Source organism: Pseudophryne corroboree, chromosome 11, assembly GCF_028390025.1.
Source record: "Pseudophryne corroboree isolate aPseCor3 chromosome 11, aPseCor3.hap2, whole genome shotgun sequence".
Classification (NCBI taxonomy): Eukaryota; Metazoa; Chordata; class Amphibia; order Anura; family Myobatrachidae; genus Pseudophryne; species Pseudophryne corroboree.
In genome coordinates, this window is record NC_086454.1 from 104,057,109 (window position 1) to 104,070,120 (window position 13,012).

The 13,012-nt window shown below is 43.2% G+C and overlaps 1 long non-coding RNA gene across 1 annotated transcript; it reads right to left on the minus strand.

Annotated features, from left to right (window-relative positions):
- Positions 1 to 1,984: 1,984 nt before the first annotated feature.
- Positions 1,985 to 3,169, minus strand: LOC134969978 (uncharacterized). The gene is made up of 4 exons (XR_010189597.1): positions 3,135 to 3,169; positions 2,581 to 2,648; positions 2,370 to 2,491; positions 1,985 to 2,200 (listed from the first exon to the last, which is right to left on the minus strand). It is a non-coding gene; the product is annotated as an uncharacterized LOC134969978 (long non-coding RNA).
- Positions 3,170 to 13,012: the final 9,843 nt, after the last annotated feature.

The window sequence follows — 13,012 nt, forward strand, 5'->3', positions numbered from 1 at the left end:
AAAACCAGGTTTGTTTTGGTGATAGACCATGCTGGATTAGAATAATCCTAATGTTAAAACACAGACAAAATAACTATTTTTATTGAAAGGTAACAGTCCCTCATTTTATTTATTATTTATTATTATTTATTACCAGTTATTTATATAGCGCACACAAATTCCGCAGCGCTTTACAGAGAATATTCGGTCATTCACATCAGTCCCTGCCCCAGTGGAGCTTACAATCCATATTCCCTATCACATGTACACGCATTTTGAGGTCTATTTATTAAAACCATTTAACTGACGATTTTTCCCTTCAAAACAGTTTATAAGATTGTGTGTTGGGGGGGGGGGGGGGGGGGTTGTTTACATTTTATTTAATATAGTTAAAACATATTTTTAAAAAAAATATTTAAATATTATATTATGCACATCTGCAGAACGGATCTCCTCGTCAAAAACTCGGGGAGACAGTGGGCCGGCGCAGTCACATGTGATCTGACCATGCCGGTTAAGTGGTTAGTTATCAGGTTTTAGACTTGATAATTATAATTTCTTATCACTTAGAAATTATGTACCACTGGGATGTGTGAAAGCACACCTGCAGGTACAGCTAGGAGATGCCAAAGGAGCCCATCTGTGTGATGCGCAAAAGTAATGTAATCTATGTATTTCATGCTGTGGGGGCTGGTCACCCTACTGCACATGAGTGGTCAACAGACATTAAGTACAGCCTCCCATGCACCATTTTCTCACTAGTAGTAGTAATGTCACTTCCCAAACACACGTATCATCCATCTCTGAAATAGCACTGAGGCTGAGGAACAAATCAAGAGCCTAATTCAGACCTTATCGCTGCAGCAAAATTGTTGTCCAACGGGCAAAGCTATATGCACTGCAGTTGGGGCAAATATAACATGTGCGGAGTGAGTTACATTTGGGTTGGTTATTTTGTTTCTGTGCAGGGTAAATATTCAGTGGCACATGCAGGGGGGGTTTCCGAGCACCCAGAACCCCCCCCCCCCCCTCTACCCCAAAATTTCTTTTTTTTATTTCTTTTTTTGCTGCATTTTTCGAGCCGAGTATTATTAATGGCTGTCTAGTGTCCTCTGCAGCCTGCTGTCTTCCTGTTGGCACTTGTAAGTGCTTAATAAAAGTTTACTTTATTTTAATTACACATACATATAAACACACACACACATATGATATACAGGCGGAGTATCCCTTATCCAAAATGCTTGGGACCAGAGGAATTTTGGATATCGGATTTTTCTGTATTTTGGAATAATTGCATACCATAATGAGATATTATGGTGATGGAACCTAAATCTAAGCACAGAATGCATTTATGTTACATATACACCTTATACACCCAGCCTGAAGGTAATTTTAGCCAATATTTTTATAACTTTCTGCATTAAACAAAGTGTGTGTACATTCACACAATTCATTTATGTTTCATATACACACCTTATGCACACAGCCTGAAGGTCATTTAATACAATATTTTTTAATAACTTTGAGTATTAAACAAAGTTTGTGTACATTGAGCCATCAAAAAACAAAGTTTTCACTATCTCATTCTCACTCAAAAAAGTCTGTAATTCGGAATATTTGGATATGGGATACTCAACCAGTATATACATGTATATATATATATATATATATATATATATATATATATATACACACACACACACACACATGTGTACTGTATATATATATATATATATATATATATATACATACATGTTTAATATGCTATGTGTATATGTATGTGTATATATATATATATATATATATATATATATATAAACAAATACTCTCCTTTTGCGCTAATTTGTAAAACCTGTCACCCTGATTCAACTAAGTCCCCTGTTTGAAGGGACTGGAAATAAGGAATATACAACAATAGAAGAATTGGCGCCAGGGGGTCGCATCAACTCCCACTATTCCAACCCCTAATTGGTTAATACTTTTTTTTTAAATTAATAACAACATGTTCCATCATAAAACATTTATTAAAAACATATTCAAATTAATACACTGGAGATATATTATTCCACACTTTAAGATGTATGACTCTTAGCGCTGAATACAAATGTTGAAGGATCACAACAATCTCTTCCTTCTCCTTATAGTTGGTTCGGAGATAGCTTCACAACACAGACAACCCAACGCGTTTCGTCTTATACAAAAGACTTCATCAGGGGTATCTCTACAATAGTAAAAAATCTTATCAGAACTAAAAATAATTGTTCCTTAATAAAAATGCATAATACATTCAATCAAAATATATGAGGAACATATCATTATAATAGAACAAGGATATATCAGAGCAGACAGAATGAAAAGGAAGAAAATTACAATTGAATCTTGGGTCCTACCTCAAGCAGCTGAGAAGTACAGTAGTTTATACAAACAGTATAATGCGACAAAACTTGTTCATACATGCATGATGGAAACTTCAATATAACACCGAGGCTTTCTGATGAACAATCAGTGTGGCCTAATTGGAAAAATATTGACCTCATCATATATACTGAGTGTTCATATTATATATGTAATAAAAATATATCATAATGTCCCCTCACATACCTTGTGGTGAGATAACTTGTACAAAAATTCGGAAACCAAGGTACTGAAGGGTAACTTAGAAAGGAAACCTAATAAATTCATATTTAGGGCAAATTAGTGAATGGTCATTATCAGATATTTAATTAGTCAATGATATCAGTTTTGACTTAGGATAATTGATGCATTTTATAATGAAACCGTATTTAAAGAACAACCTCCCTTTTTAGGTATAACATTTATTGGAGGTTTTTAAGACAAAAAACTCTATTGCTGATCACTACTACCATTCTGGCCCATAGCAATTAAATACTCTAATGAGTCCAGCTGTTTTATTGATTGACATAACGAAAGTGCTGATCTTTAAACCCAGACTCTAAAAAGTGCTGGAATGAATTATCAAAGAATAAACTTTTAATTACATACTGTCACAAAATCAAAAGAGATGTGAAAGTGAATATATCCAACCATTGAAAGCACTAAAGTGCAATATTGCAAATATACATGAATAAAATATACATAGTGACATTTACATATTTAAACAGAGCTTTGTTCAGAATGATGCCATATTCCCTCACCTTCTATATATCTGCAGTGGACGCTCAGTACCTGTGCAATGAAGCACCAGACTAAATGTTACCCCTTATAAAGGGAAAGGTGATGATGTCATCACATATCCTATTTTGATTGGTGCACAAATAAAGGCTAATTATAGCCTGATTATTAATGGTATAAACTAACCAACCTATGAATTTTATCCTCTTTTTATTAGGATTGATTCACTCTAATAATCCTCACCCTTATATCCACCCAATATAAGTAAAAGTTTAATTGTTATATGACCCACAATGCACTGCAGTGTGAGTCTCATTGAAAGCTGCTTTTGTGAATGAATTACAGTATTAGTAGCCAATCACTGTGTAATAGGGGCGGGTACTTTAGCCTCTGATATTAGAATATGTGTGTATATCTATAAATAAACATATTGTGAGCACTTAAGAGACACTGCTGTGGGGAAAGTGCTTCCCTTCAGCCCCCTCCACCACCTCTGATCGTTAAAACGAACGGTCCAGGACGCTGCACGCGTCTGCTATAGCGGGACCTTATGCATTCCAGCGCCATCTTTGTTTTGCGTTCCACCAGCCCCGTCCGGCGCTTCCCGTCATCTGACCTGATCACAGGTTATAGGCGGCCAATAAGGAGACTCTCTACCGATTACAGAAGCTAGAATACCGAACGACCGTTCAATAGATAGCCACTTGTACATACTTTAACCCCCGCTTGAATCAATCATTAGTGTCTCATCTGACAATAAATTCCATACCTATGGGGCATACTTATTTCTATTCCATACATTAGAGGAGAAATGAGAGGTCAGAACCCATCATATCCCATATAGTGTACCTATATGAACTATACAGATAGCCTCAGGCCCTATTTAAAAACAGGACTAGGACCCTCGTATAGTTCACAACTCCTATGAGCCCGTTTTGTGGGAAATGCATATCCCACATACGTTTCCCGTATAACGTAAAATTTCATTTGAATTGATTTATACTTCGATGGGACCACTAGTATACCCATCTTCTAAATAGTATTTGATTTAAATGGGTCGTGAATTCTTCCACTACCAGTGTAAAACCATATAAATAGTCATGTTCAATATATTATTAAATTGTGCTACATATGATCAATTGATGCCCATACACATTCTTATAAGTGAAATCTCGTAGCTACTACACTAACGTGATATCATCTTTACCTCATAAATTAGTGATATATTATTACAACCCACACCCTTTACAACGCTATATATGAATTGATACTTTACTGTATATGAATCAACTCGTAAAAACTAATGGTTGATTCAGATTAATTTAAAACTTTAAATATAGAACCTAAGGTTCTGTTATACTATACTATCACCTAATGTGCTATACGTGTTACTTGAATCCATATTAACTCTATACTATCCTCCCTACAGCTTGAAGTGATGTACAGTATACGGACACCCCTATGAACAAAGCTCCATCTTTACAATAGTATAGTCATATAAACATAAATACACATACTGACAATTTATTAAATTACATCCTACTCTTATGGCCTAAAATACCTTCTTAGTTTGAACCGGGGGAAGGTATAAGCTAATAACTGAACCTGTCACTGAGCAAGCATAGTCAATACATCAAAGGAGGGTTTGTCTCCCTTAAAGGAAGACTGCCATGTCTATGCTCTCGTTCAATCCATTCGGAATGAGGGTATTGAGGGTATAGATCCAGAAAGATTCCTTCTTAGTTAACTGTTTATCTCTATCACCTCCTCTCTTATCTTCCTGTATATGTTCAATCACTGTAAATGTCAAGCCCTGAACATCTGAATCATGTTTTTCCTGAAAGTGGCGGGGGAGGCTATGATTCTGAACTTTATTTCTAATATTCCGCAGGTGTTCCTGTATCCTTATTTTAAGGCTTCTCTTGGTTTTGCCTATATATGATAACTTGCAACTACATTCGATCTTGTATAACACATAGTTAGTATTGCAGGTAACCACTGACATTAAGCTGTGTGTTTTATTACCCTCATCTTTCCAATGGAAGCCCTTCTTATCTACAAAACGGCAGCAGTTACATTTATTACAAGGAAAAAGGCCCCTTCGCTTCATGAGGGGGTGTCCGTTGGTATTCTCTACATTTTGTTGGATGGTTTGAAGTTGACTGGGTGCCAATAAGTTCTTAAGATTTTTGGATTTTCTAAAGACGATGTTTGGTCTGTTGGGTAGATGTGGTCCCAATACAGGGTCCTTAAGGAGAAGGTGCCAATGTCGGTACATAATGTGCTTGATCTTAACATTTTCTTGATTGTGTTGCGTGATGAAGGGTCTCTCCGACTGACGTTTTGCTATTTGTAAACGTCAGTCGGAGAGACCCTTCATCACGCAACACAATCAAGAAAATGTTAAGATCAAGCACATTATGTACCGACATTGGCACCTTCTCCTCAAGGACCCTGTATTGGGACCACATCTACCCAACAGACCAAACATCGTCTTTAGAAAATCCAAAAATCTTAAGAACTTATTGGCACCCAGTCAACTTCAAACCATCCAACAAAATGTAGAGAATACCAACGGACACCCCCTCATGAAGCGAAGGGGCCTTTTTCCTTGTAATAAATGTAACTGCTGCCATTTTGTAGATAAGAAGGGCTTCCATTGGAAGGATGAGGGTAATAAAACACACAGCTTAATGTCAGTGGTTACCTGCAATACTAACTATGTGGTATACAAGATCGAATGTAGTTGCAAGTTATCATATATAGGCAAAACCAAGAGAAGCCTTAAAATAAGGATACAGGAACACCTGCGGAATATTAGAAATAAAGTTCAGAATCATAGCCTCCCCCGCCACTTTCAGGAAAAACATGATTCAGATGTTCAGGGCTTGACATTTACAGTGATTGAACATATACAGGAAGATAAGAGAGGAGGTGATAGAGATAAACAGTTAACTAAGAAGGAATCTTTCTGGATCTATACCCTCAATACCCTCATTCCGAATGGATTGAACGAGAGCATAGACATGGCAGTCTTCCTTTAAGGGAGACAAACCCTCCTTTGATGTATTGACTATGCTTGCTCAGTGACAGGTTCAGTTATTAGCTTATACCTTCCCCCGGTTCAAACTAAGAAGGTATTTTAGGCCATAAGAGTAGGATGTAATTTAATAAATTGTCAGTATGTGTATTTATGTTTATATGACTATACTATTGTAAAGATGGAGCTTTGTTCATTGGGGTGTACAGTGGCGTAAGTTTGCCCCAGTCGCCCGGAGGCATGATAAATGTTGTTGCCCCCCCCTACATACATACACACCCCCACACACACCCCCTCTTCATATGTAGCTATCCGGCACTCATGGTGAACAGTAGCAGCGTGCTCAGGTGCCTTTCCCAATAGTAATATAGATACACAAGCAAAGTGGACGGCACTCCAAGCCAGTCATCACAATAATATAGACACCAGCATACCTTTATAGCACACCTACAGTACTCCCTCACCCACCAGCGTGTCACAATGTAGATGCCTTGGCGCAGTGGTGTGCCGATATATATATATCTATATATAAAAAATGCACAAATGCCTTTTTCACTTAAAAACACACAAACTCCTATTTCACATAAAACCACACACACACAAATGTCTCTTTCACTTAAACACAAATACCTATTTTACTTAAAAACACACAAGCGCCTTTTTCACTTAAACACACACACAAATGCCTCTTTCACTTAAAAACACACACATGCCTCTCACTTACACTCACGCCTCTTACTTACACACACCTCCTTCGCTTAAACACACACACACATGCCTCCTTTGCTTAAACACACATGCCTCCTTCACTTAAACACACATGCCTCCTTCGCTTAAACACACACACTCCTCACTTACACACATGCCTCTCACTTACACACACGCCTCCTTTACTTAAACTCACACAGCACGCCTCCTTCACTTAAACACACACATGCCTCTTTCACTTAAACATACACACGCCTCTCACTTTTACACACACACAAATGCCTCTTTTACTTAAACACACATATGCCTCACACACACACACGTCTCCCTTACATGCACACATACCTCTTTCACTTAAAAACACACACAAACAAAAACACATGCCTCCTTCACTCACACACACACCACACACACCTCACTTAAACATGCACACATAAAACACAGTGCTGCCAACATTTATTAAAGACACCCCCAGCACCCCTCCCCCTTCCAACTACACACACCCCCACACAGTGCAGCTTGAGGCAAGTGCTGCCAGTGCCTACCTGCTGCTAACAGCCCAACGGAGGAACAGGGAGCTTCACTCGGCCAACTCAACTGGAAGGGCCTGGCAGGAGCTGCACTCTGGAGCTCCCCCTAGCTGCAGCCACAGACAGCTCTCTGTATATATGAGGAGGCAACTTCTGTGTCACTGACTCGAAAGCTCCTTGCAGCAAATGATCGCCAGGGTCAGTCAGCTGGAGACAATGGAGGAGATGTGCCCCCTTGAGGGCAGGAGCCCGGCGGCAGCCGACTCCACTGCCTCCCAGAGTTTTGCCCCTGGGGGTGTCCGTATGCTGTACATCACTTCAAGCTGTAGGGAGGATAGTATAGAGTTAATATGGATTCAAGTAACACGTATAGCACATTAGGTAATAGTATAGTATAACAGAACCTTAGGTTCTATATTTAAAGTTTTAAATTAATCTGAATCAACCATTAGTTTTTACGAGTTGATTCATATACAGTAAAGTATCAATTCATATATAGCGTTGTAAAGGGTGTGGGTTGTAATAATATATCACTAATTTATGAGGTAAAGATGATATCACGTTAGTGTAGTAGCTACGAGATTTCACTTATAAGAATGTGTATGGGCATCAATTGATCATATGTAGCACAATTTAATAATATATTGAACATGACTGTTTATAAGGTTTTACACTGGTAGTGGAAGAATTCACGACCCATTTAAATCAAATACTATTTAGAAGATGGGTATACTAGTGGTCCCGTCGAAGTATAAATCAATTCAAATGAAATTTTACGTTATACGGGAAACGTATGTGGGATATGCATTTCCCACAAAACGGGCTCATAGGAGTTGTGAACTATACGAGGGTCCTAGTCCTGTTTTTAAATAGGGCCTGAGGCTATCTGTATAGTTCATATAGGTACACTATATGGGATATGATGGGTTCTGACCTCTCATTTCTCCTCTAATGTATGGAATAGAAATAAGTATGCCCCATAGGTATGGAATTTATTGTCAGATGAGACACTAATGATTGATTCAAGCGGGGGTTAAAGTATGTACAAGTGGCTATCTATTGAACGGTCGTTCGGTATTCTAGCTTCTGTAATCGGTAGAGAGTCTCCTTATTGGCCGCCTATAACCTGTGATCAGGTCAGATGACGGGAAGCGCCGGACGGGGCTGGTGGAACGCAAAACAAAGATGGCGCTGGAACGCATTAGGTCCTGCTATAGCGGACGCGTGCAGCGTCCTGGACCGTTCGTTTTAACGATCAGAGGTGGTGGAGGGGGCTGAAGGGAAGCACTTTCCCCACAGCAGTGTCTCTTAAGTGCTCACAATATGTTTATTTATAGATATACACAGATATTCTAATATCAGAGGCTTAAGTACCCGCGCCTATTACACAGTGATTGGCTACTAACAGAGGCGTCACTAGGGTTGGTGTCACCCGGTGTGGTAACTCATGGTGTCACCCCCCACGTACTTCCTCCCATATTATACCACACGGAATCTTGGCGGGGGGTGGTGACGGGGCGTCGATGCACCGTTTCAGGGGCGTGGTCCGGACAACGCAGACGTTTCTGGACCATATGTGGGGCGGGCTGCAGTGGCTGCATGACAGCACACGCAGCCGCTGCGACCCAAAAGATGGCGGCCAGGCGACTGCCTTTACAGCTAGGCTGCGGAGGGAGAGGGCTACCCTTAAAATGCGAGCGCATCTATGTATAGCAATGCGCTCGCATATCAGCGGGGGGGGCGGACTTGGCATGTGGGGTGCCCTTAACCTGTGCTGGGGAGCCCCCCCACATGCTAGAGAAAGCAGTTGCAGTTTTGCTACTTTTAGCAAAACTACTACTGATGCTGAATTAGGCCCAAAATCCATTGATATGTCAACAGTCATGGATGAGTGCATACACACGCACCCGCTAGCGACCCAAATATTAAAGCAAAAATTACGGGTAGCTGGAGCACTGCTTCCCACTACCCCTTATTATTCCCCCTTACTGCTCTGGGCAGTGGGAGCATCACTCTCCCGCTGTCTGCGTCCACAATTGAGGCGTTCTATTTCTGTCTGTGTAGTGGGAGCGTGCTACGGTACGCTCTGCTGCTCCAAACTGGCAGCTGAAACGACTGACAGCCAGCCAGGGAGTGACAGCAGCAGCCAGCAGGAGACTCCAAGTTCAATGAACTGCACACTGCATTACAGGTCCTCCCTATTGTAATGCAGCGGCAGCACTACAGAATGCAGTCTCCTCCCACTTCTCCCTCCCAGTATTGCTAGCGGCGCTGGCGGGCATGGTAACATCACGAAGACTGATGTCATAGCCAGTGCCAGATTAAGGTTCACATGGGCCTGGAGCTGAAATTCATGAAAGGCCTATTGTGTGCTGCCGCAGGGGATGTGACTAGTGATGTGGGGGGCATGACCAGTGGTGTGGTGTGGTGGTGTGATCTGCATCATGGGTTGTATCAAGAGCCTTCCTTTAATTGCCCTGCCCCTACACACTTCCATCCTGCAGCTTGGCATATTTGCGTCAATCACGACTAGGGTGCACGTGTGCGTCTAAGTACAAGCACCCATAGGAATTCATGAGCAGCGTACTAAACCGCAGCTCAGCTGGTGAAATGTGGTGTCATGTGGTGACATGTGGGGATATGGGGTATCATGTATTGAAATGTGGTGTCATGTGGTGACATGTGGGGATATGGGGTATCATGTATTGAAATGTGGTGTCATGTGGTGACATGTGGTGTTGTGGTGAAATGTGGCATCTTGGTGGTGACATGTGGGGATATGTGGTATCATGTGGTGTCTTAGAGGTGGCATTAGATGTACTTGGTGGTGGCACTGATTAATCTCCCCTACACAGCAACCGCAAACATATCCCTGTCCAAGAACCCATTACTGAAGCACTCCATCCACGTACATCCATTACCCCATCTCTCCCCAATTCATTATCAATCCCTCCTCCCAACACCCATTAGCACATTCATCCACCCACCCTTTCAGCTCCCATAAAGCTTCCCTCACAGCAGCACCCACACTACACTCACACAGCACCCATACTACGCTCACACAGCAGCACCCATACTACGTTCACACAGCACCCATACTACGCTCACACAGCACCCATACTACGCTCACACACATACTACGCTCACACAGCAGCACCCATACTACGCTCACACAGCACCCATACTACGCTCACACACATACTACGCTCACACAGCAGCACCCATACTACGCTCACACAGCACCCATACTACACTCACACAGCGGCACCCATACTACGCTCACACAGCACCCATACTACACAGCACCCATACTACGCTCACACAGCACCCATACTACGCTCACACAGCAGCACCCATACTACGTTCACACAGCACCCATACTACGCTCACACAGCACCCATACTACGCTCACACACATACTACGCTCACACAGCAGCACCCATACTACGCTCACACAGCACCCATACTACGCTCACACACATACTACGCTCACACAGCAGCACCCATACTACGCTCACACAGCACCCATACTACGCTCACACACATACTACGCTCACACAGCAGCACCCATACTACGCTCACACAGCACCCATACTACGCTCACACAGCAGCACCCATACTACGCTCAAACAGCACCCATACTACGCTCACACACATACTACGCTCACACAGCACCCATACTACGCTCACGCAGCACCCATACTACGCTCACACACATACTACACTCACACAGCACCCATACTACGCTCACACAGCAGCACCCATACTACGCTCAAACAGCACCCATACTACGCTCACACACATACTACGCTCACACAGCAGCACCCACTCTATGCTCACACAGCACCCATACTACGCTCACACAGCAGCACCCATTCTACACTCACACAGCACCCATACTACGCTCACACAGCAGCACCCATACTACGCTCACACAGCACCCATACTACGCTCACACAACAGCATCCATACTACACTCACACTGCACCCATACTACGCTCACACACATACTACGCTCACACAGCAGCACCCATACTACACTCACACAGCACCCATACTACGCTCACACAGCAGCACCCATACTACACTCACACAGCACCCATACTACGCTCACACAGCAGCACCCATACTACGCTCACACAGCACCCATACTACGCTCACACAACAGCATCGATACTACGCTCACACAGCACCCATACTACGCTCACACAGCACCCATACTACGCTCACACAGCAGCACCCACTCCATGCTCACACAGCACCCATACTACGCTCACACAGCAGCACCCACTCTATGCTCACACAGCACCCATACTACGCTCACACAGCAGCACCCACTCTACGCTCACAGCAGCACTCATACTTCACTCACACAGCAGCACCCATACTACGCTCACACAGCAGCACCCATACTACTCTCACACAGCGGCACCCATACTACGCTCACACAGCACCCATACTACGCTCACACAGCAGCACCCATACTACACTCACACAGCAGCACCCATACTACGCTCACACAGCAGCACCCATACTACGCTCACACAGCGGCACCCATACTACTCTCACACAGCGGCACCCATACTACGCTCACACAGCACCCATACTACACTCACACATCGGCACCCATACTACGCTCACACAGCACCCATACTACACAGCACCCATACTATTCTTACACAGCACCCACACTTCATTCACACAGCACCCATACTACACTCACACAGCAGCACCCATACTACACAGCACCCATACTACACTCACACATCGGCACCCATACTACACAGCATTCATACTACACTCACACAGCTGCACCCATACTACGCTCACACAGCACCCATACTACACTCACACATTGGCACCCATACTACGCTCACACAGCACCCATACTACACTCACACAGCGGCACCCATACTACGCTCACACAGCACCCATACTACACAGCACCCATACTACGCTCACACAGCACCCATACTACACTCACACAGCGGCACCCATACTACGCTCACACAGCACCCATACTACACAGCACCCATACTACTCTCACACAGCACCCACACTACATTCACACAGCACCCATACTACTCTCACACAGCACCCATACTAAATTCACACAGTGGCACCCATACTATGCTCACACAGCACTCATACTACAGTCACAAGCGGCACCCATACTACATTAACACAGCCCCAATTAGCTCCCCCCCCCCACCTAACACTCAGTAACCCAACAATTTCTACATCCCAATGCCCATTAACACATTCAGCCTCATACACACACACCTCATAAATCGATTCTGCTAATCATGGAGCATTTATAGAAGTTACCTGGCTGGCATCATGCAGCACATCACCAGCAGCTCCTTCCTCCCGTAGTATAGTGTGGGAGGCGGAGCTTGTGTGTGTCAGGCTCAGGACCCGAGTGAGGAGAGAGTGTCCGGACTCTGGAGGAAAGGGGAGGGTCGGCCACTGCACTGCCTGCACGGCTCTGTACTGCGCTGCCTGCTGATCTCACTAAACAGGTGAGAGTGTCGGACTTTAGGAGGCGGGGCCTGGAAGGAGGGGGTATGGTCTCAGCCGTGGACCAGTGTTTCTCATGTCAGGGGATGGGGGTGCGTGTGAG